The sequence below is a fragment of the Bombina bombina genome, chromosome 2, assembly GCF_027579735.1.
Source record: "Bombina bombina isolate aBomBom1 chromosome 2, aBomBom1.pri, whole genome shotgun sequence".
NCBI lineage: Eukaryota > Metazoa > Chordata > Amphibia > Anura > Bombinatoridae > Bombina > Bombina bombina.
Genome location: NC_069500.1, coordinates 526,532,521 through 526,557,168, shown reverse-complemented (window position 1 = coordinate 526,557,168; position 24,648 = coordinate 526,532,521).

The following is a 24,648-nucleotide window of genomic DNA, read 5'->3' as shown; positions in this document are numbered from 1 at the left end:
GTTTAAACTGTATTTTCTTTTTCCCTATAGACATCAATGGGGCTGTGTTACGGAGCTTTTGTTTCCGCGATCGCAGGTGTTAGACTTTTTTTTGCCGGCTCTCCCCATTGATGTCTATGGGGAAATCGTGCACGAGCACGTCAAAACACCGCTTGTTTTTGCTGCAGTATGGAGCTCAAAATCTCCATATCGCCCGCGCAAGCCGGGTTTTTTTAAACTTGTAATTGCAGCGCTATAGGGGGTTAAATAACGCAACTTTTGTTGCATTCTTTACTTTCCCTATAGCGCTCAAAATTTGTAATCTAGGTGTTTGGTTGTAGTGTTCTTATTACAAGTTTAAAGTAACACGAACGTTTGACCGCAATAGCGGTCTATGCTAGAATGATTACCACGTCCTCAGAGCTCTGGTTAACTGTTTTGCGAAACAAAGAATGGTCACAAAACACATAAAAAATACAATACAAAGTACAGTTACAGTCATAATAACACTAATAAAAATTATTAAAATAAATATTGCACAAAAAAGGGCTCAAATATATGAGGTCTCAGGTGTTAGAAAAAAAAGGCATCGAAAGGGCTTAAACATAGAAAAACAAAGATATACTGTACATGTCTAAATATGTATGTATGTATATATATACATATGTATATATGTGTGTACAGATGCATTTATATGTGCACATATGTATTTACAGACATATATACAGACATTGAGTGAAAACTTTTGACTTTAAACTTGTAATACAAGCGCTACCTGACGCACGCAAAAAGCTTACTTCTAGCAGAGTTAGTGCGCGAGTGGGAGCTTTAAATACCCCTCCACTTGTAATCTGGCCCTGTATTGTTTTTGTGCCTTCCTTATTACAGAGGTGACATATGATCCCCTGAATATAGTTGAGGCAAGAACATTCTCTACCCCTCATGTATAGGTGAGAATAGATATATTGGGAGGGGGTTATGCGTGTTTTTGGAGGACATCAGCATTTAAATTTAACTTTATATCATTTTATACAACTCTTTTTATACTGTGTACCATGTGTTATTGACAAAATAATAAAAATAAATTTAACTTTATACCAAAATCCAGGTATATATTTGTGCAGATCAGAGGATACTCACATTATATAGGGACACTAGTATCATTATTTGAGATGCATTTTGAAAACAAATTGCAAAAAAAATAATAAATATATATATATATATATCTCAAGTATCAACAATAATAAAACTTGGAGTAATAGTACATTTCTTAGAATACAATCATTTAATGCTGAGACAGTATTCTAAACAGTCTAAGAACTAGTCTTAATTTTAGCATCCCCTTATGAGAAACCAAACTGATTCACAGTCAGGATAGCTTTAGCATGTGATGTGTATTCAGACATTCATTTTTTGCTCCTCAGAAGCTTTTTAAACAGTAAAGCCAGTGTACCACAAAAGTCCCTACGTCACAACTTAGTGGGCCAATGTTTTCCAAATGCATCTCAAATAATGATACTGGTCTCTATATAATGTGGGTATCCTCTGATCTGCACAAATATATACCTGGATGTTGGTATAAAGTTAGATTTATTTTTGTGGGCCAGATATTGCCAAAATAAAATTACTGCGTTACAGGGTATAACAATTGTGGTTTCTACTTGGGTATAACCTATATATCTTTATTATTTAAAATCTTGTCTTTTTCTCTTACAAATATCAATAAAATACTAAATTGTTCTCTTGACACTAATTTCAAAATAGCTATTAAAACTAAATCTCATCAATAGCTAAATCTATAGTTATAGTCTCATAAAAATGAATTAATGGTTCTGATACACGCACAGACAGGCCATGGCATCAGTTCTGTATCTTATGAAAATGCCTCTAGACTGTTCACCCTAGAAATGAACATTTGTGCATGATTAACTTCCTTGTCATTCAAAATGTACTTATGGTTAAAAAATAAGACTTACATCATTGTTTTGGAAATGTGTCAGGCTGCGTCAATGGGAAACCGAACTTACTTAACAGGAAATCAAGATTTTTCTTGGTAATTTAAATCCTTATTTATCTTGTCTGTATTTAAATCAATTCATCATGCTCTATTTTGTTGAACTGTTTGTATAATAGGATATATTTTATGGAAGAGCATTTTTTTTAGTATCCAGCAGTTATAAATACAGGTCAAATGAAAACAATGTTGTTATATTTTTTTCTAAATAAGAAATATGTACACCAATATTACCCGTTATGGGTATTCATAGGGGGATGAAACCCATGTTTTCTAGCATAGCCCCAAGTGTCCTCGTGTTAACTGCTAGATGTATGGACTTTTCCAGTTTCTAAAGAGTGCCAGTAGGAAGAGTTTCCGGACATCCGTGAGATACCTGAGGTTGGATCGGACATACCCTGCTGGGCATGCTAACACAGAACTGTGTATATTGGAAAGCTCAACAACCCTGCGCTGTGTATCGGCCCCGCTAAACTACAGTTTGCCTTTGCCTATGTTGATCTGCTGCTGACAGGCAGAATGGTCTACGCAGCTGAGGCACCAGAGAACAGACCAATTGGATGAGGGGTGTGTTGGGACGCCAGCACTCCCACCTGCGAAGTCACTCTGCAAGATCAGAGGATCCATGCTGAGGAGTTCGACGGCAGTTTGTTTGAAACAGGCCTATATTATTCATAGGTATACCGTAAACCATCAGTTTGCTGGCCAGCTTGATCAACTTTGGGGACCGTGTGAGTAAGATAACTTTATCCTGGATATAGCCGTTTGGCTGCGGCCACGCTTTTGAAGGACTGTATTACTTTATACATCTTTACCATAAGGGCTCTCCCTTGTGTTCTGTTTGCAGGTTTTTTTGCAATGGTTATTGTTTTTTATATACAGTATATGATATGTGTGTGGTATTTATCTACTATAGATTGTTGTAGACAACTTCCAGTCAATGACTTATTTTGCCGTATGCATTTAATAAATATGAGATATATTCTCTAAAGATTTTTGAGTGCAATTATCCCTTTCTTTAAGGTGACAGTATTATATGTTACTTTTATCTTTTCTATAGTTATAGTGTTTATATTATTTTAAAGGGTTGAACCCTATTGGTCTTTTTACGTAGTATTTTCTCCTCCCTCCTACATATATATAGAAATTCATATATATATATATATATATATATATATATATATATATATATATATAGAGCTAATCACAAAATCTCCAGGGATTAGCACACTCACATTCCAAAATCTCTGGCAGGGTGTCAGGAACGTAAATCACATAGAGAAAGTTGTAGATCCGCACTTGCTGGACTTTTAAATATCTTTATTTGTGAACAGTGACGTTTCGAGGATCAAACCGTCCCCTTCCACAGACCATATATATATATATATATATATATATATATATATATATATATATACACATACACACATGCATATACATATTTAGACATGTGTATGTATGTATGTATCTCTATGTTAAAGCCCTTTGCAGACCTTTTTTTTTTCTAACTCCTGATACCTCATATCTTTTATTTTTTTATTGCAATTTTTAAAAAAAACATTTTTATTAGATAGTGTTATTATGAGTGTAAATAAATCAATATATTTTTGATGTGTTTGTAACACTTGTTTTTACTTGCTTAACAGTTAACCAGAGCTCTGAAGTCGCGGTAATCATTCTAGCGTAAATTGCAATTGTGCTCACATGTTCGCATTTACTTTAAACTTGTAAGACGAGCGTTATTTAACTTGCATGCAAACAGCATTGAAAACCTGATATCACTTGCACGCAATCTAGCCCTTTGTGTGCTGTGCCTAAATAATAGTGATTTAAGTATGATCCAGTCACTGAAACTGAGACACAAAAAGAACTCTGCTGTCGCAGAAGCCATCTTAAAATTAAATTCTACAGAAAAAATAATCAAACAAAATAGCCATATAATCAGAGACAGTTTCTAGTCCTATTTTTGGAGGTCTAGTGCCACTTCACCAATTATTTAGGAGAGGGGTCCAAATATTTAAATCAAAATTTTCATTGACATAAACCGGCAGCCTCATTTTGTTGTGATGTCAGGGCTCATAGATCATTGCTTCTCTAAACTATTAAAGACGTTGTAGGTATTCAAATAAATGAAGCACAGAAATATATTGCATTTTGTGAAATTATATATAGAATGATTTTTAACTAAGTTTATATAAGGGTGACATCATGCATACATTGTAAAACATAGTTAAATTAGAATTTTGGTTCATTTAAAAGTTATTTATAGTTATGTATTGTATTTCTGCTTATTTTGCAATAGATCACAAGATCTGTGTTTATGATTGACCTGATGGAAAATGAAACTTCTTCCACACAACTTTAATCCAAAAGGGATGGCTCTTGCATAATAGAACAGCCAAATATCCCAGAACAGTATTATAAAAGTGGTGCTAGTGATAGATCTAAACAGTCCTAGAAAACAGTCTCTGAACTCCAGAAAAATTGCATATTATCTGTTGCATCACTCACTACAAAGTTCCAAACTGTCTATGAAAGCAACATGGGCACAAGTCCTATGTGTTGGGAGTTTCCTGAAATGGGTTTCCACAGTCAAGCAGCTGTACACAAGCCTCACATCAGCATGCATAATGGCAAGACTTCGGTGTAAAGCATGCCACCATACTGGAGCAGTGAAAACGTGTTCTCTGGAGTGATGAATCATGATTCACTATCTCGCAGTCTGATGGAAGAATCTAGGTGTGGTAGATATCAGGAAAACAGACGCACTACAAAATCTTGTGGAAAGAGTTGTGGCTATTATAGCTGCAAAGGGGGGAATGACAAACTACATATTAATGCCCATGTTTTTGAAATGGTATGTCCAACAAGCTCATTTAGGTACGATGTTAGGTGTCCACATGCTTTTGGCCATATAGTGTATTTGACATTCACCAAGACGGTGATTTACCCATTTTCAAGAAAACTCTAATCGAACTCTTAAACCACAAATCTAGAGAAATAGAAGTGGCCCTCTGACTACGTCTACCTGAAAACAGAACAAACAAACTTCAAAACAGATATTGTAATGCTCGTGGGATACTCCTCAAACAGACCAAACTCGGCCAGTATTCTTAAATCCCGGAGTCGAGCCGGAATGATAGGGAATATCCCAGAGCAGAGAAAGTCAGTAAGATGGGGAGAGCGGCACTCACCATAGGCAGGACAGTCCCCAGCGGCAACGGCAGAGCAGTCCAAGGACACACCACTAGAATGGTCAGGCAGGGTTTGGCAACAGTAAAGCATTCCAAGGGCACACCACTAGAATGGTCAGGCAGGCAGGGTTTGGCAACAAAGAGGCAATCCAGAACAAAAGGGGTTAATGAGCAGAGTAGTCAGACAGGCAGGGATCAGCAGCAGTGTATCAGTCCAGAAATTCAGGGGTTAAACAGACAGAGTAGTCAGATAGGCAGAGTTCAGCAGCAGTAAATCAATCCAGCAATTCAGGGGTTAAACAGGCAGAGTAGTCAGCAAACAGGCAGGTTCAGCAACAAAGATCAGTCCAGCAGATTAAGGGTTAAGGCAGGTAGAGTAGTCAGTAAACAGGCAGGTTCAGCATGGTATTAGATATATGGAACGATCTGTCACACCTAGGAGCACACAGAGTAACACCTATACTTGGGCAGTGACAGATTGTTCCTCCAGATTTAAATAGGCGAAGATTCGCGCCTCAGAGTTCCGCCCGGCATCTGGAGCGTGCGGCGATGACGTCAGCGCCGCACGCATCCAGAGTCGACACTGCTCCTGACAACGAGCAGAGAAGGAGACGCTGCGCCTCTAGCAACAGCTAGAGCGGCGTGACATAGCCCTCTCCTCAAGGGTTCCCTCCGGGAACCAGATTCGACCTCAAAGGATGAGCAGCGTGGAATCTGGAAACCAAAGATGGAGCATGCACATCACAGGCAGGAACCCAGGAATGATCTGCCACGGAGTAACCCTTCCAATGTATCAGATACTGCAGTTGTCCTCTTCCTGTATCTGGAGTCCAGAATCTTAGCTACTTCACATTCAGGGTCACCATGAACCAAGAGCGGAGGAGGAGGAGCTCAGAGCCGGGTATATCTGTTCTTGATGTACGGTTTAAGTAGTGATATGTAGAAGACTGGATGTATGTGTAGGGTTTTTGGCAAGGCCAATTTATAGGCAACAGGAGACAGTCTTTTCAGGACCTTGTAAGGACCGATAAACCTAGGCCCCAATTTGTGACAGGGTTGATGTAGACGAATGTGTTGGGTGGAGATCCAAACATGTTCACCCACTGGGATGGCACGTACAGAAGCCCTATGCCGATCAGCAAACTTCTTATATCTAGAGACAGCTGAATACAGCTGAGAGCGAATACGTTGCCAATGTGTGGAGAGTTCAGTGACGTGTCGGTCTGCGGCAGGGACACCAGTGGACTGAGCTGAGGGAAGACACGAGGTTGATACCCTGCTGCGGCTTGAAATGGAGACTATCGAAAGGAAGAGTGTCAATGAGTGTTTCTTGCCAGCTCAGCTAGTGGTAGCAATTCAGACCAGTTGGTATGGCGAGCGTTGACAAAGACTCTAAGGTAGGCTTCAGTTAGTCCATTGGTCTGAGGATGGTAGCCAGACAACAAGGAAACAGTGGTTCCAATCAACTTACAAAAGGCTCTCCAGAAGGCAGAGATGAACTGTGGACCTCTGTCGGAAACAATATTCACAGGAATGCCATGAAGTCGCACCACATGTAAGAGAAAAAGGGACGACAATTCCTGAGCAGAAGGTAGTTTGGTTAAGGGTACGAAGTGAGCCAGTCTGGAAAAGCGGTCCACTACAACCCAAATAACTGTATGGTGGTTGGAAGAAGGAAGGGCCACAATGAAGTCCATTGTAATGTGTGTCCAGGGTCGTTTGGGAATGGACAATGGTTGGAGCAAGCCAGGAGGCAAGGATCAGGGGGTCTTGTTGGCCGCACAATTTGTGCAGGCTTTTACATAATCCTGAGTGGCAGATTTTATAGTAGGCCACCATACATGTTGGGAAAGACGCTTGAAAGTCTTAGTCGAAAAAGGATGCCCTGAGAGTTTGCTATCATGAGCCCAGGCTAGCACAGGGATGCATAAGTTCAGAGGTACAAAGAGGATATCGGAGGCCATGGGGGCACCAGGAGGATTACTAGACTGAGCACGTTGCAATCTTTGCAGAAGGGTGGTATTGAGTTGAGCAACCACACAGGAGGGGGTATAATGTGTTCAATAGGGGCTTCTGAGGAATCACTTGAGTGAGGGAACTGACGGGAAAGGGCGTCTGCCTTCTTGTTCTTGGTCCCAGGAAGATAAGAGACCACAAAGTTAAAACAGGAAAAAAATAAGGACCACCTGGCCTGTCGAGGATTGAGTCGATGAGCAGTCTCTAGATAAGTCAGATTCTTGTGGTCGGTGAGAATCTGAATAGGATTGGCGGTGCCCTCTAACCAGTGACGCCATTCAGTCAAGGCCATCTTAATGGCTAAGAGTTCACGATTACCCACAGCGTAGTTCCTTTCAGCAGGAGTAAAGTGTTTAGAAAAAAAGCTACAGGGTGTGACTTGGAAGTCAAGGGGTCCCTCTGGGTAAGAACTGCTCCAGCCCCTATCTCGGAGGCATCAACCTCTAAAGTGAACTGTAGGTCAGGGTCAGGATGGCGAAGCACAGGAGCTGAACAAAAAGCCTTTTTAAGACAAGAGAAGGCGTTTACGGCCTCAGGAGGCAAATGTTTACAGTCTTTGTTCCGTTTTGTCAATTCAGTGAGAGGAGCTACTGTTTGAGAAAAGTTCTTTATGAACTTGCGGTAATAATTGGAGAATCCCAAGAACCTCTGCAATTCCTTTAAGGAGGTAGACTGTGGCCATTCCAGTACTGCGGTGAGTTTAGCAGAATCCATGGCAAAACCCTCCTTCGAGATGACATAACCAAGGAATTGGATTTGCTCCTGATCAAACTCACACTTTTCTAGCTTGGCTACTAAGGAATTCTCTCTGAGGCGAAGAAGCACCTGTCTTACGTGCCTATGATGCTCCTCTTAAGTGGAAGAGAAAACAAGGATATCATCCAGATAAACGATGACAGTGTGGTTGAGGAGGTCATGGAAGACATCGTTGACAAATGCCCGGAATACTGCAGGGGCGTTAAACAACCCAAAGGGCATTACTAGGTATTCGTAATGCCCTGATCTTGTGTTAAAGGCGGTCTTCCATTTGTGGCCTGGAAAGATGCGAATCAGATTGTATGCCCCACGTAAGTCCAATTTGGTGAAAAAGCGAGCATCCTGGAGTGAGTCATACAGTTCGGTGATCAATGGTATAGGATAGCGATTCTTGATGGTTATGTTGTTCAAAGCTCTGTAGTCAATGCAGGGTCTGAGCCCACCATCCTTTTTACTGACAAAAAAAAGCCAGCCCCAGCAGGAGAGGAGGAAGGGCGAATTAAGCCTTTAGCTAGGTTTTCCTGGATGTACTCCTCCATGGATTTGGTTTCAGCCTTGGAAAGAGGATAAGTCCTCCCTTTAGGAAGTGGGGCTCCAGGAAAGAGGTCGATCTTGCAGTCATAAGGACAGTGGGGTGGCAGCACATTGGCTGTTTTTTTCTCGAAGACATTTGCAAAGTCTGTGTATACTGAAGGAAGGTTTGAAGGAGTCTGTAAACTGACTATGGGGATACAGGGCAGAGGAGTGACTTTAGCAAGGCAGGAGTGGAAACAGGAGGTAACCCAGGAGGCCAGTTGTCCCTCAGCCCAGTCGAACTGCCTGGGCTGAGGGACAACTGTGGAATCCATATTCTGCAACTGTGTGGTATGGGTTCCCAACATCTGTCCCTGGAGATAAACAGCTTGTGCTACCTCATCTGGCTGCATGGCCCAAGTATAATGTAATGCTCATGGGATACTCCTCTATCAGACAGAACTCGGCCAGTATCTTGTTATCCCGGCGTCGAGCCAGAATGATAGGGAATATCCCAGAGCAGAGAAAGCTAGTAAGATGAGGAGAGCGGCACTCACCATAGGCAGGACAGTCCCCAGCGGCAACGGCAGAGCAGTCCAAGGACACACCACTAGAATGGTCAGTCAGGCAGGGTTCAGAAACAGTAAAGCAGTCCAAGGGCACACCACTAGAATGGTCAGGCAGGCAGGGTTTGGCAACAAAGAGGCAATCCAGAACAACAGGTGTTAATGAGCAGAGTAGTCAGACAGGCAGGGATCAGCAGCAGTAAATCAATCCAGCAATTCAGGGGTTAAACAGGCAGAGTAGTCAGCAAACAGGCAGGTTCAGCAACAAAGATCAGTCCAGCAGATTAAGGGTTAAGGCAGGTAGAGTAGTCAGTAAACAGGCAGGTTCAGCATGGTATTAGATATATGGAACGATCTGTCCCACCCAGGAGCACACAGAGTAACACCTATACTTGGGCAGTGACAGATTGTTCCTCCAGATTTAAATAGGCGCAGATTCACGCCTCAGAGGTCCGCCCGGCATCTGGAGCGTGCGGCGATGATGTCAGCGCTGCACGCATCCAGAACCGACACTGCCCCTGACAACGAGCAGAGAAGGAGACGCTGCACCCCTAGCAACGGCTAAAGCGGCGCGGCGTGACAGATATAATCCGTAGTAGCCTACAAATAGATAAACAATTTCCTAACCACATCTAGAATATATCATAATTTTGTAGTGGAACATAAAGAGGTACCACAAATTCCTCTCTGGAGAAACCCTCCAGTCAAAACTGAACAAAGTTCAAGAACAACTCTGTCCTGAAGAGAGAGCACATATGGTGGAACACAAGAGAGAGATGGCAACTCAGATACTCTCCTAGCTCAAGAATAGCTAACAAAAACAAAATCTTCCAGAATAATAACTGAAAGTCCCAAGAATGCATACATTCAAAGGACGGATATTGCCAAACTCTGTAAACCAGAAACAAACATTATGGAGGAGAAATAACAGACCTGATTCAAACTCAGGCCTGTCATGCGAACCTGAATGAATTGTAAGTCTCACGGATAACCATGTATATCCCCAATTTGATACACCCTAAATATCTTATTGAAATTCAGCTAGTGACAGGTTTAATAACCTAAATCAAGGACTCTAACACAGTTCAAAAAATTTAGAAAAAATAAATTTTGGCAGATAAGGAAGATGCCACAAGTGAACAATGGATATCTGAACTAGATCAGACTACCACACTCTGTAAGGCCAACCAGGACCTATAAATATCGCTGAAACTCAATCACGCAGGACACAGGAATGAGAATTGCAAACACTGAATAGCTTCTGCCCAATTCAATTTCATCACTAGAGAAGATGATTACTGAAAGAGAATGGAAGAAATCCCTGACATCGCAGAGGTATATATCCACCGAGCAACATATCATCTTGTTACCTAATTGAGACAGGTTGGAGCGATCTCTGTTTCACTGCCCCAGCCTGCAAAGCTGTAGTAGACATAGATGAAGTTGTGCAGATGGAAAGACATCTAAAGCAGACACCATTTGATCCATTACTTCCATACACTGGGCTATCGAAGTAGGGACTGAAAATTTCAGCAGCCCAATTGTAGCTTGAACTTCCTTGGTATGCAAAACACAGCCGCTATGAAGACCAAATCTATGAGTACTAATAAATAAAAAGAGAGAAGTGCTCAACCTGGGAACGAACAATAGCATAATAGCTTGATCTATGGCTAGTTACCACCCAAGAAGCAGCCTCTTTTTGCTCAATATGTGCCTTTCACAGAGAAGAACTTTCCTGAAGCATATCAGTCTGATCCTGACTTCACAGTACCGTCCAGCCCAAAAATACCAGGCAATCCCTCTCTGAACGAGAGAAACAGCAAACTCCAGACGTACGTTTCAGCCTATTGTGGGCCTCGTCAGTGAGGTGTATCCCTCTAGGCACACTGAGCAACGGGTGTCAGGGTTTTTTCCTGCCTTGTTTGCAATGTGTTGCGGGCAGCCATTTTACTCACCTCTCTTGCTGACTTTGGTGCATTCTGGAAGATGCTGCTCACTTCCTGTACTTCCTTTTATGGCCAGACTGGTTTACATCATCCATGTGAAACAGGATGCAGTCTCAGAATTGTGATGTCATCACTTATTATTTAAAGGGCCTTTGTTCAGTATGCTTTGCCCTTGCGTTGTCTCAGACCTGTTTGTGTGAGCTCCTGTGTATTACCTGGCTGTCTGACTTCCCTCCTGGTTCCTGATCCCTGGCTTGTTCCTGACTCTGCTGTTCTCCTAGTTCCTGATTCCGGCTCGTCTGACTACTCGCTTTGGCTCCTGACTCGGCTTGTCTGACTACCAGCTCTGGTTTTGATTCCTGGCTTGTTATTTGACTTGTGGACTTTTTATTATTTTTTGCTATTAATAAAGGTGTGATTATTTTTGCACTTCTCGTCTCAGTCTGATTCCTGGCACCCTGGTCCACGTCTGGATTCTCGCATCACACTTAGGGAGACTTCCCTAAGTGTCATAATTTGCATAAATAAAAAGAGAGAAGCGCTCAACCTGGGAACGAACAATAGCATAATAGCTTGTTCTATGGCTAGTTACCACCCAAGAAGCAGCCTCTTTTTGCTCAATATGTGCCTTTCACAGAGAACTTTCCTGAAGAATATCAGTCTGATCCGGACTTCACAGTACCGTCCAGCCCCGAAATACCAGGCAATCCCTCTCTGAACGAGAGAAACAGCAAACCCCAGACGTACGTTTCAGCCTATTGTGGGCCTCGTCAGTGAGGTGCAACCATATCCCTCTAGGCACACTGAGCAACGGGTCCACGTCTGGATTCCTACATCACACTTAGGGAGACTTCCCTAAGTGTCATAATTTGCATAAATAAAAAGAGATTTATTTATGCAAATCTATGAGTATCTCTGCAAAGGAAAACTCATGTACAAGAGGATAAAGAAACTATTGACCACCCTTACCTTCCAGACAAGACTGCAAAACAACCAGTTAGTTTCTCTGAGTGCACAGTGGGCCAAAAGAAAAGATGGAACTTGAACACTGAGATTATCTCAGTATGGTGCCACCATTATATCCTGCACGGGAAAGGCCAATAGCAAAGCGCACAAGATTTGTAATGATCATTTGAGCTGTAGCCAGATCAAAGGAAAAACTGCAAACTAATAATGCCTGTTCAGAAAGGCTGAACCAAACAAACAAAGGCGATCCTTGTGATATAAGAATGTGTAAACATGCGTCCTTCAATTTATAGGTGTCATGAACTGACCCTGGATTACTAAAGGGAAATAGTTCTGAAAGTCTCTAGCTTAAAGGGCCATAATCCCCAAATGTTTAAACACTTGAAAGTGATGCAATATAGCTGTAAAAAGCTGACTAGAAAATATCACCTGAACATCTCTATGTAAAAAATAAAGATATTTTACCTCAAAAGTTCCTCAGTAGCCACATCCCATTGTAAAGGATTTCTAAGCAGCATATTAGTATGTCTGTCCTGGGACAGCTAAGGGGATGAGCCTCGTGCACTCTCATATTATTTCCCTATTCAGGTTAAAGGAAGCTTACTATGAAATCTCATGAGAGTTAAGTCAAATCTCATGAGATCACAGTAAAAGAGTTCATGACCTCAGCATTTCTGATGCTGATTGGCTGCAGTTCATTTCTTCATTTTTTTTTACCTGCAGCTGGGAGCAGCTGAGTATAACTTTTTACACAGAACTTACTCTGCTGAGCTGAGGAGATTGTGAGGTAAAATATCTTCCTTTTTTACATAGAGATGCTCAGGTGATATTTTCCTGTCAGCTTTTTACAGTTATACTGCATCAGTTTCAAGTGATTTAGCATATGAGTATTATGTCCCTTTAAAAGGAAGAGCCTCATAAGCCTGATTAAGGTCTCCAGACCAAATTGATAGGGACGTAACTTCCTTCTTAGGAACAAAGTACAGATAAAACTATAATCCTGTCCCTTTGTACTGATGTAGGATCAGAGACAAATTTACTCCCACGTCCTCCAAATACTATACACACTGAAATAATTCCACATGCTGTTAAGGTCTCCTTGAGGCATGAGACAAAACAACCTCTCTTGAGGAGGGCTCAACCTAAAAGCAATCCTGTACTCCATTAGCAATAACTACCACAACCCAGGGAATCTGGATGGACTGAGCCCTGGCCCTCTGAAAGGAGTTAACCTGCTCTCTACCAGTAGAGGATCTGGATCGGTGCCTTATTTTCATTCAGATTTTGTATTAGCAGTGAACTTCGAGTTCTGCCGGAGCAGACTCAATTAGGTTTCCAGGCAGATTGAGGAATGCCGATTCCTGAAAAGAACAAAAACTATTGCTAGATTTGCTCTTGGCACTAGATATGTCCTGGGGCAAAAATGCTCCCTTGCCACTAAAAACCGATAAGATAATAATCTTTTCCTTGAAAATCAACAATAAAAAACCTGACTTAGATACCATGTCAGAGTATCACGACTTTAATCCAGCAATTATCACCAGTACTGTATAGTTCACAGTAATACAGAACAATCTAAATTATCACACTATAGATAAGAAGTTTGCCAACCACAAACAGCGAATGCGCTCCAGAATATCTTCTAAGAGTGATTCCTCTGAAACCAAGACACATAATAAATCACACCAAAGAGATGTTGCACCTGCATCACAAGCTATACCCCCAGCAAGTTGTAACATTACTGATGTTAAACAGTTACTGAGGCATAGCTGAGACATGAACTACAGGTTTTAAATAGTTACTGTGATATACCGATAACTGAAACACAGGTCTTAAACAGGTACTCTAGTATACGTTAGAACAAAAATACAGGATTTAAACAGTTACTGCAATATAGACTATAACAGCAACACAGGAATTAAGTAGTTACTGCAGTATGCACTAAAAATGCAATACTGGATAAAACAGTTACTGCAATATACACTCAAACTGCAATACATGTTTTAAACAGTTACTTGCCACGCCACCCTGGCTGTTGCCAGGGACGCTACGCTTCCTCTCTGCTCGTTGCCTAGGACGCTCTGGCGGTTGCCAGGGATCCGGTGGTTCTTCTGAGTGTGTGCGGCTCTCTGAAGCCGGGTCCTTGAGCTCTTGGTGCGAATCGACAGCTATGTAAGTACTTGCTTCACTTACATTCTCTGCCCAAGTATAGGTGTTACTTTTTTGTGCTCCTAGGTGCTGTGTACTGTATTACTGGATTGCTATATACGTTACTGCACTCTGCCTGTCTGACTACTCTGATTGCGTAACCCCTAAAGCACTGGATTGCCATAACATTGCTGAACTCTGCCTGTCTGACTACTCTGATTGCTTAAACCCTAAAGTACTGGATTGCCATAACATTGCTGAACTCTGCCTGTCTGACTACTCTGATTGCTTAAACCCTAAAGTACTGGATTGCCATAACATTGCTGAACTCTGCTTGTCTGACCACTCTGCCTGCTTAACCCGTGAATTACTGGATTGCTATACTGTTGCTGAACTCTGCTTGTCTGGCCTCTCAGCCTGCTTAACCCCTGAACTACTAGATTGCTATACTGTTGCTGAACTCTGCTTGTCTGACCACTCTGCCTGCTTAACCCCTGAACTACTGGATTGCTATACAGTTGCTGAACTCTGCTTGTCTGACCATTCTATTGGTTTACCCCTGAACTGTTATACTACTGGATATCCTTTTGTTGCTGACTCCTGCCTGTTCCCGGTCCTTCTATTGGTTTACCCCTGAACTGCTATACTGCTGCATTGTCTTCCTGTTACTGCTGAGGACTGCCCTGCCTACTGAGAGTACTGCTTACCTCATTTCACAAACTCTCTCTGCTCTGGGATATTTCCTATCACTCCACTTGACGTCGGGATAAGAAGACGACTGGCAAAGTTTGGTCTGATAGTGGAATATCCCACGAGCATTACATTACTGTGGTATACACCAGGACTAAAATACAGGTATTAACCAGCTACTGTGGTATACCTTTGATCTGCATACAGAATGTAAACAGTTTCTGCTGTATACCCTAAAACTGTGACACAGGAGTAGTATTCATTCTCTATATCCTGAAAACAGTTACTGATATACAGAAATGTGAGCAGTACAGTAAAATAGTCCGTAAAAAAATTGGTAGCAACCAATGCAATAACATTTAGGCAAAAGTAGTATGTAATTGCATTAGCACATATTGGAAAGTAAATCTTATTTGAGAAAACATGCATAATTTAGCAGAAAATACCCAAATCTGAGGAAGCCACCCCCAAAGGTTTGACCACAGGGAGAACGACAGTTTTATTCCCCTATACCAGAATACAGGGTCAAACACAAAACAAACAGGTAATGGGTCATATAGATCACCCTGGAAATTTATGCACCATTTTAGATAATGCTAATATAACCCAAAATTTGGATCCCTTAATCGAATTCAGAGAATGATGTCACCAAGCAAGAATTACAGACAAAGGGTACTAAGGATCCCAGCCTTTATCCAAAACGCTCGGCTCCTGGAGCTTCTTGGCGGACATTTTATGGGCAGCAGGAAGGAATAATTTGCTCTACAAGAGCACACTGTAACATCCGTCAATACAACTTGAACTGTGAAGTAAGAACAGCACAGAGGGACCAGATTCAAGGTTGTAATTTTATTAACAGGTATACACGACACAATACAAATCCTACTTACAAAAGGTAGGTTAAAATTCACCGGTTGGAAAAATTCAGAACAGATGGTGGAATCGCTTGCACACCCCTACATTCTATAGAGGACTTGTCTGGTTGCAAGACTATTGGAAACACAGTTACTATTTACCCTTTAAAGAAATTTTGGTGCTTTTTGTTTGTTTTGCTTTTTAACATCCGTCAATAGTCTGGGGACTTTCCCCTAAGTAAGGAACAGACATTCCCAGCGAAAAAAAGTTTAAATACATCCCAAATAAAACATAAGGAGCCTCTTGCTTTCTCACCCGGGATAAGGTCTTACCCCCACCGAACCGCAGCTGAAATATTGGAAAGGATTCATATTGTGTGCTGCAGCCAAGGCCATAAGAAGAGTGGGAGGCAGAAAGCGAGCCAAGCAGCATAGAGGCAGGAAAAGACTAAAACTACCTCTATTAACCCCCCTCATGGTAATCTACGCATTATTGCATTCCAGAGACTGAATCCTGGCCTCTCCTTAGTGCTCCTCCTGCAGACTGGTAGAGACAAACGTACTAAATAAGATGACCGGTATGAGGAAGCAGGGACTGGTACCTTAAAGTGGATAATAACCATACACAGTTAAAACACTCCACTCTGAAAAATTACTTTTAAATACAGTCTGCTAATCCCATTTGTATCGTCCCTTGACCAAATATGGAATATCTCCACTGTGCACAAATCCTCACTATTGTATACTAAGTCAGCCATTAAAAATGTGCTAAGTCTGTGCCGCCTGTTATACTGCTGTACAGACTACTGAATCAAAGTGTAATATCTTGTATCCAGCCATATGAAATGTGTGCTGTGGTATGGCTCAACTATACATAACAAATGTACGTTCTGTTAGCCTGTGGGCTGTGTGAGACATGCAGGTACTTACCCAGTCTCCTTTACTGTTCTTACCCAGCTAACATCCTGATGAAAACAATAGAGCGCCCATCCTGTACTGTAACAAACAGCATAGGAGTATATTGAGGGAGTAAATTTTCATGGCCAAACAGGAGAAGGCTAAAGCAACTGTCCTAGCAATGCCTGTTGGAAGCTTGTGACCATAACTCCAGAGAGGAGATTTACATTGCACAGCCAGTACTCTCCTAAATCCCTCTTTTCCAGGAACTATCCTATGAGGTAAAAATGGGATCAATATCGCTGTAATTCTTGAATAAAATCCTGAACACCTCTATCTTCGCCTGGTTCAAGACGAGACAAAGAAATACTGGGAGGGTAAGGGAAGTAGGTGGTATACTTAAAGCTCTGCTTTGGGGTGTCTTTGCCTCCTCCTGGTAACCAGGTGATGAATTTTCAACAGTAAGGAATTGTGGACTCTCACCAACTTAGAAACTTAAAACAAAATGGTAATTTTCAAGGGGTCTGAATAGTTTTGCAAGACACCGTATGTGTGTGTATGTATAAATGTATTTTTGATGTTTTCTTGTGCAGCTTTTTGGTCTTGTGTAACAGTAAACCATAGCTCTGAAGTCGCTCTAACCCAACATGCGTTAAATTTGATTGCACTCAAGTGAACGCATTTACTTTCAACTCTAAACATGCTTGCTACTTCTGTTGCGCGCAAAGATCCGCAAAAACAGAATTTATGCTTACCTGATAAATTACTTTCTCTTACGGTGTATTCAGTCCACGGATTCATCCTTACTTGTGGGATATTCTCAATCCCTACAGGAAGTGGCAAAGAGAGCACACAGCAAAGCTGTCCATATAGCTCCCCTCAGGCTCCACCCCCCCAGTCATTCGACCGACGGTTAGGAGAAAAAGGAGAACCATAGGGTGCAGTGGTGACTGTAGTTATTAAAAATTAAATTTGAACCTGACTTAAATGTCAGGGCGGGCCGTGGACTGAATACACCGTAAGAGAAAGTAATTTATCAGGTAAGCATAAATTCTGTTTTCTCTTACTTGGTGTATTCAGTCCACGGATTCATCCTTACTTGTGGGATACCAATACCAAAGCAATAGGACACGGATGAAGGGAGGGAACAAGTCAGGTAACCTAAACGGAAGGCACCAATGCTTGCAAAACCTTTCTCCCAAAAATAGCCTCCGAAGAAGCAAAAGTATCGAATTTGTAAAATTTGGCAAATGTATGCAGTGAAGACCAAGTCGCTGCCGTACAAATCTGTTCAACAGAAGCCTCATTCTTGAAAGCCCATGTGGAAGCCACAGCTCTAGTGGAATGAGCTGTAATTCGTTCAGGAGGCTGCAGTCCCGCAGTCTCATAAGCCAAACGGATGATGCTTTTCAGCCAAAAGGAAAGAGAGGTAGCAGTCGCTTTCTGACCTCTCCTCTTACCAGAATAGACAACAAACAAGAATGATGTTTGTCTGAAATCTTTAGTTGCTTTTAAATAGAATTTTAAAGCACGAACCACGTCAAGATTGTGTAAAAGTCGTTCCTTCTTAGAAAATGGATTAGGACACAGAGAAGGAACAATGATTTCCTAGTTAATATTCTTATTAGAAACCACTTTTGGAAGGAAACCAGGTTTGGTGCGCAAAACAACCTTATCTGCATGGAACACCAGATAGGGTGAATTACACTGCAAAGCAGACAATTCAGAAACTCTTCGAGCAGAAGAAATGGCTACTAAAAACAAAACTTTCCAAGATAAAAACTTAATATCTATGGAATGCAAAGGTTCAAACGGAACCCCTTGAAGAACTGAAAGAACTAAATTTAGGCTCCATGGAGGAGCCACAGGCTTGTAAACAGGCTTGATTCTGACTAGGGCCTGTGCAAACACCTGAACGTCTGGTACAGCAGCCAGACGCTTATGTAACAGAACAGACAGAGCAGATATCTGTCCCTTTAAGGAACTAGCTGACAGACCCTTCTCCAATCCTTCTTGGAGAAAAGACAATATCCTTGGAATCCTAATCTTACTCCACGAGTAACCCTTGGATTAACACCAACAAAGATATTTCCGCCATATCTTATGGTAAATTTTCCTGGTGACAGGCTTTCTGGCCTGTATCAGAGTGTCTATAACTGATTCAGAGAAACCACGCTTAGCTAGAATTAAGCGTTCAATCTCCAAGCAGTCAGTTGCAGAGAAACTAGATTTGGATGCTTGAAAGGACCTTGAATTAGAAGATCCTGCCTCGATGGCAGTTTCCATGGTGGGACCGATGACATGTCCACTAGGTCTGCATACCAAGTCCTGCGTGGCCACGCAGGCGCTATCAGAATTACCGAAGCCTTCTCCTGTTTGATTCTGGCTACTAGACGAGGGAGAAGAGGAAACGGTGGAAAGACATAAGCTAGACTGAACGACCGCCTTGGGATCCCTGGATCTGGATCCATAAAGGGGAAGTTTGGTGTTCTGACGGGACGCCATCAGATCCAATTCTGGAATGCCCCATAGCTGAGTCAGCTGAGCAAAAACCTCCGGGTGGAGTTCCCACTCTCCCGGATGGAAAGTCTGACGACTTAGAAAATCCGCCTCCCAGTTGTCTACCCCTGGGATGTGAATTGCAGATAGATGGCAGGAGTGATCCTCCGCCCATTTGATGATCTTGGATATTTCCTTCATCGCTAGGGAACTTTTTGTTCCTCCCTGATGATTGATGTACACTACAGTCGTGATGTTGTCCGACTGAAATCTGATGAATTTGGCCTCCGCTAGTTGAGGCCACACCTGGAGCGTATTGAATATCGCTCTCAACTCCAAAATGTTTATCGGAAGAAGAGATTCTTCCCGAGACCATAGTCCCTGAGCCTTCAGGGAGTTCCAGACCGCACCCCAGCCTAACAGACTGGCATCGGTCGTGACAATGATCCACTCCGGTCTGCGGAAACTCATTCCCTGAGACAGGTGATCTTGAGACAACCACCAGAGAAGAGAGTCTCTGGTTTTCTGGTCCATTTGTACTTGAGGAGACAAATCTGCGTAATCTCCATTCCACTGTTTGTGCATGCACAGCTGCAGTGGTCTGAGATGAATTCGGGCAAAAGGGACTACGTCCATTGCCGCAACCATTAAACCAATTACTTCCATGCACTGAGCCACGGAAGGCCGAGGAATGGAATGAAGAACTCGGCAAGTATTCAGCAGTTTTGACTTCCTGACCTCTGTCAGAAAGATTTTCATTTCTACCGAGTCTATTAGTGTTCCCAGGAAAGGAACCCTTGTGAGCGGGGACAGAGAACTCTTTTCTACGTTCACCTTCCACCCGTGAGACCTTAGAAAAGCCAGAACGATGTCCGTATGAGCCTTGGCTCTGTGAAAGGACGACGCCTGTATTAATATGTCGTCTAGGTAAGGTGCTACTGCAATGCCCCGCGGTCTTAGTACCGCTAGAAGGGACCCTAGCACCTTTGTGAAAATTCTGGGAGCGGTGGCCAACTCGAAAGGAAGGGCCACGAAATGGTAATGTTTGTCCAGGAAGGCGAACCTTAGGAACCGATGGTGATCTTTGTGGATAGGAATATGTAGATACGCATCCACGGTAGTCATATATTGACCCTCCTGGATCATCGGCAAGATTGTCCGAATGGTTTCCATCTTGAAGGACGGAACTCTGAGGAATTTGTTTAGAATTTTTAGATCCAGGATTGGCCTGAAAGTTCCCTCCTTTTTGGGAACTACAAACAGGTTTGAGTAAAAGCCCAGTCCTTGTTCTACAATTGGAACTGGGTGTATCACTCCCATCTTTAGCAGATCTTCTACACAGCGTAAGAACGCCTGTTTCCTTATTTGGTCTGAAGACAAATGAGAAATGTCCTCAAATCCTTGAATTCTAGAAGGTACCCCTGAGCAACTATTTCTAATGCCCAGGGATCTGGAACATCTCTTGCCCAAGCCTGAGTGAAGAGAGAAAGTCTGCCCCCTACTCGATCCGATCCCGGATCGGGGGCTACCCCCTCATGCTGTCTTGGTAGCAGGCTTCTTGGCCTGTTTACCCTTATTCCAGCCCTGCAGGGGTTTCCAAGTTGCTTTGGGCTGTGAAGCGTTATCTTGCTTTGCGGCAGCAGAGGTTGTGGCAGGTCCGCTCCTGAAGTTGCGAAATGAGCGAAAATTAGCCTTGTTTTTGGCCTTAAACGGCCTATCTTGTGGCAGGGCATGGCCCTTGCCCCCAGTGATATCTGAAATAATTTCTTTCAGCTCTGGGCCAAATAGGGTTTTCCCCTTGAAGGGAATATTTAACAGTTTCGTTTTGGACGACACATCAGCCGACCACGATTTGAGCCAAAGCGCTCTTCGCGCCATGATGGCAAAACCTGAGTTTTTCGCCGCTAGCTTAGCTAATTGGAGAGCGGCATCAGTGATAAAAGAATTAGCCAGCTTTAGAGCATGAATTCTATCCATGACCTCATCATATGAAGTCTCCCTCTGGAGCGACTCCTCCAGGGCCTCGAACCAAAAAGCCGCTGCAGTAGTTACTGGAATAATGCAGGCAATTGGTTGAAGAAGAAAACCTTGCTGAACAAAAATTTTCTTCAGCAAACCTTCCAATTTTTTATCCATAGGATCTTTGAAAGCACAACTGTCCTCTATTGGTATAGTTGTACGCTTAGCAAGTGTTGAAACAGCCCCTCTACCTTGGGGGCCGTCTGCCACGCGTCCCGTCTGGGGTCATTTATGGGGAACATTTTCTTAAAGATAGGTGGGGGAACAAAGGGTACACCTGGTCTCTTCCACTCCTTAGTCACAATATCCACCACCCTCTTTGGGATCGGAAATGCCTCAGTGTATACAGGGACCTCTAAAAACCTGTCCATTTTACACAATTTTTCAGAGACCACCGTGGGGTCACAATCATCCAGCGTAGCTAAAACCTCCTTGAGCAGGACGCGGAGATGTTTCAGCTTAAATTTAAACGCTAAGGAATCTGACTCTGCCTGCTGAGAAACTTTTCCTGTGCCAGAAATTTCTCCCTCAGACAGACCGTCCCTCACTGCTACTTCTGAGTTTTGTGAGGGTACTACAGATAAATTATCCAAAGCTTCAGATTGCTCATCCTCTGTATTTAAAACTGAGCTATCGCGCTTTTTTGGGGGGAAAAACCGGCAGTTTGGATAAAAATGCTGCAAGGGAATTATCCATTACTGCTGCTAATTGTTGTAAAGTAATAGGGGCCAATGCGCTAGAGGTACTAGGCAACTCTTGCGCGGGCGTAACTGGTGTCGACACATGGGGAGAGGAAGGAGGACTATCCTCATTACCTTCCGTCAAAGAATCATCTTGGGCTACATTTTTAAGTGTCAATGCATGGTCATTAAAATGTTTAAATACCTTAGCACACTTTAAACACAAATGCAATGGGGGTACCGCCATGGCTTTTAAACACATAGAACAAGGTCTATAGGCTCAGACATGTTAGACAGATCTAGATAGCACTCAAATACAGAAAAATACACTTTTTGAAAAAAACGTTACTGTGCCTTTAAATAATAAACAGCACACACTTTTTTACCAAATCTCAAAAAAACATCCGATCTTTATGAAATTTACACCATATGATCCTAATGCTTTGAAAAGATTGCACACCAAGTTTCAAGCCAATTAACCCCTTATTGCCCAAACCGGAGCAAATTGAAGCTGGCCACCAGTTTAACACACTACCTTCCCTGGGGATTAGTTTTGGAACAAAAATAAGCCTCCCTGTAGTCCTCCTGCAATCTCTGGACTCTACATGTGAAGCTGCATGAAGCTATCTTGTAAAAGAACTGCGCAATTGAGGCGCGAAAATTAGGCCCTCTCCCTCTTCACTCCGGAGTTGTGAGGCCTTCCTAAGCCCAATTAGGTGTCTAAAATTATGCCAGGCGTATAAAACCCCTAAAAAGTGTTCCAAACATGATAAACACTTGTGCAAACATCAGATTATATTAAAAAATAATCGATTTTACCCATAACAGTGTCCACCAGTGATTTAAGCCCTATAAACGAAGCCATCCTTCTATACTGAGTCTCAGAAAATGGCTTACCTTCCTTTCCCACATGGGGATTTCTATCAGTCTTCTAGCATTACTTGGTCTTGTTAGAAAAATGACTGATCATACCTGAAGCAGTTAAGCCTGCAAACTGTTCCCCCCAACTGAAGTTCTCTGGTATTCAACAGTCCTGCGTGGGAACGGCAATGGATTTTAGTTACTGGTGCTAAAATCATATTCTTCTCAGCAGAAATCTTCATCACTGTTCTGCCTCAGAGTAAATAGTACAAACCGGCACTATTTTAAAATAACAAACTCTTGATTGAAGAAATAAAACTACAAATATAACACCACATACTCTTTACCACCCCCGTGGAGATGCTACTTGTTAGAGCGGCAAAGAGAATGACTGGGGGGGCGGAGCCTGAGGGGAGCTATATGGACAGCTTTGCTGTGTGCTCTCTTTGCCACTTCCTGTAGGGATTGAGAATATCCCACAAGGATGAATCCGTGGACTGAATACACCAAGTAAGAGAAATATCCTTTATCGCTCCACTCGTAATCTAGCTTTATATCAGTTGAGAATCAGTACTTTTTAGACTACAAATTAATAGTCACAGGTGCTATTAATTATTAAGCAACTGATAGCCCTTTTCTACAAGCGAGAAAACAAAGAAATGGTCTTCCTCTAGCCCAGTGCTTTCCAAACTGTGTGCCGTTACACATTAGTGTATCGGCGGCAGTGTGTAGGTGTGTCCTAGCTTCAGCACAAACTTTTCTTAAATTTTATTTTGGTTTCCGACTTTTTGCCTGCCTGCTACGCATATCACGTGGTTGACACATGATTGATACTTAGTTGGTCACTTATCATCTTAACCTATTTGCGCAACTCAGTCGGAACTGAAACTATTCTCATTGGCAGCACAGTGGCTTCTGACTTCTCGTGTAGTCTCCACAATCGGCTTGTGACTGCATGTGTAGTCAGTGAGTGGGACAGCAGTGTGTTTGCAGCGCGGGCAGTAGCCAGTCAGACTCGCAGAGCTCTGAGGGAGGCAGCTTAAACGCTGAACTGAAGTCAGAGGTCAAAGTGTTGTTTTTTTGCAGACTCCCCAGCGGTCCACTTTTCCAAGGTTTAAGCGCAGCAGGTCTAAGATTGTGTGTGGCATTTTTACCTTATGTATGTTACTAATTATGTGGGAGCACTGGGAGCTGTTTGATTCCTAGAAAGGCTTGAAATTGAATTTAAAATTCTAAGAAATCTTCTCAGAGTCAGACGGAACAATCTTAAAGAATTCTGTTGTTAATTCCATTTCCATTCCTTTGTCTTATGATTATCCTTTACTTTAGAGAACAGTACACAATGTTTAAATCTATTTGTATGATAGAATATATCATTTTAAACCAACTTTCCAATTTACTTCTATTATTAATTTTGCTTCATTCTCTTTGGTATCCTTTGTTGAAAGCAGTAATGCACTACTGGGACCTAGGTGAACATACTGGGTGAGCCAATGACAAAAGACATGCATGTGCAGCTACCAGTCAGCAGCTAACTCCCAGTAGTGCATTGCTGCTTCTGATATATATGGATAGGAAGTGGAAGCTTAAATATATTTGATAATGAAATGCGAGTGTCTTTATCTAATATTTCACCAAATATTCCGAAACTGTGTTCATCCCACCTCATACATCCCATTAAAATGCTAAGTAGTTATTGGTGTTAAACTTTTTTTAATTCTTGCACATACATACTGTTACTTGTAAATACATTTAGTTATTATATGATTTATGTATGTGTCCGTATTTCTTAAAACAAGTTAGTTTAACCTCCTGTTTGCTAGTACAACTGAATTACTGTGTCGCAAAATGATGTAAGTCTAAAAAGTGTGTCACCAACATTAAGCTCTGCTCTAGCCACTAAATATTGCAGCTAAAGCTGTAGTTAAAAATGTGAGATATTAATATAAAATATAGTTCCATATATATAATAATAATAACAAATATTTATTTTCAAACAACATTAATTAAATCAGATCCAAAAAACCCATACAGAATATTCCCTTATAAT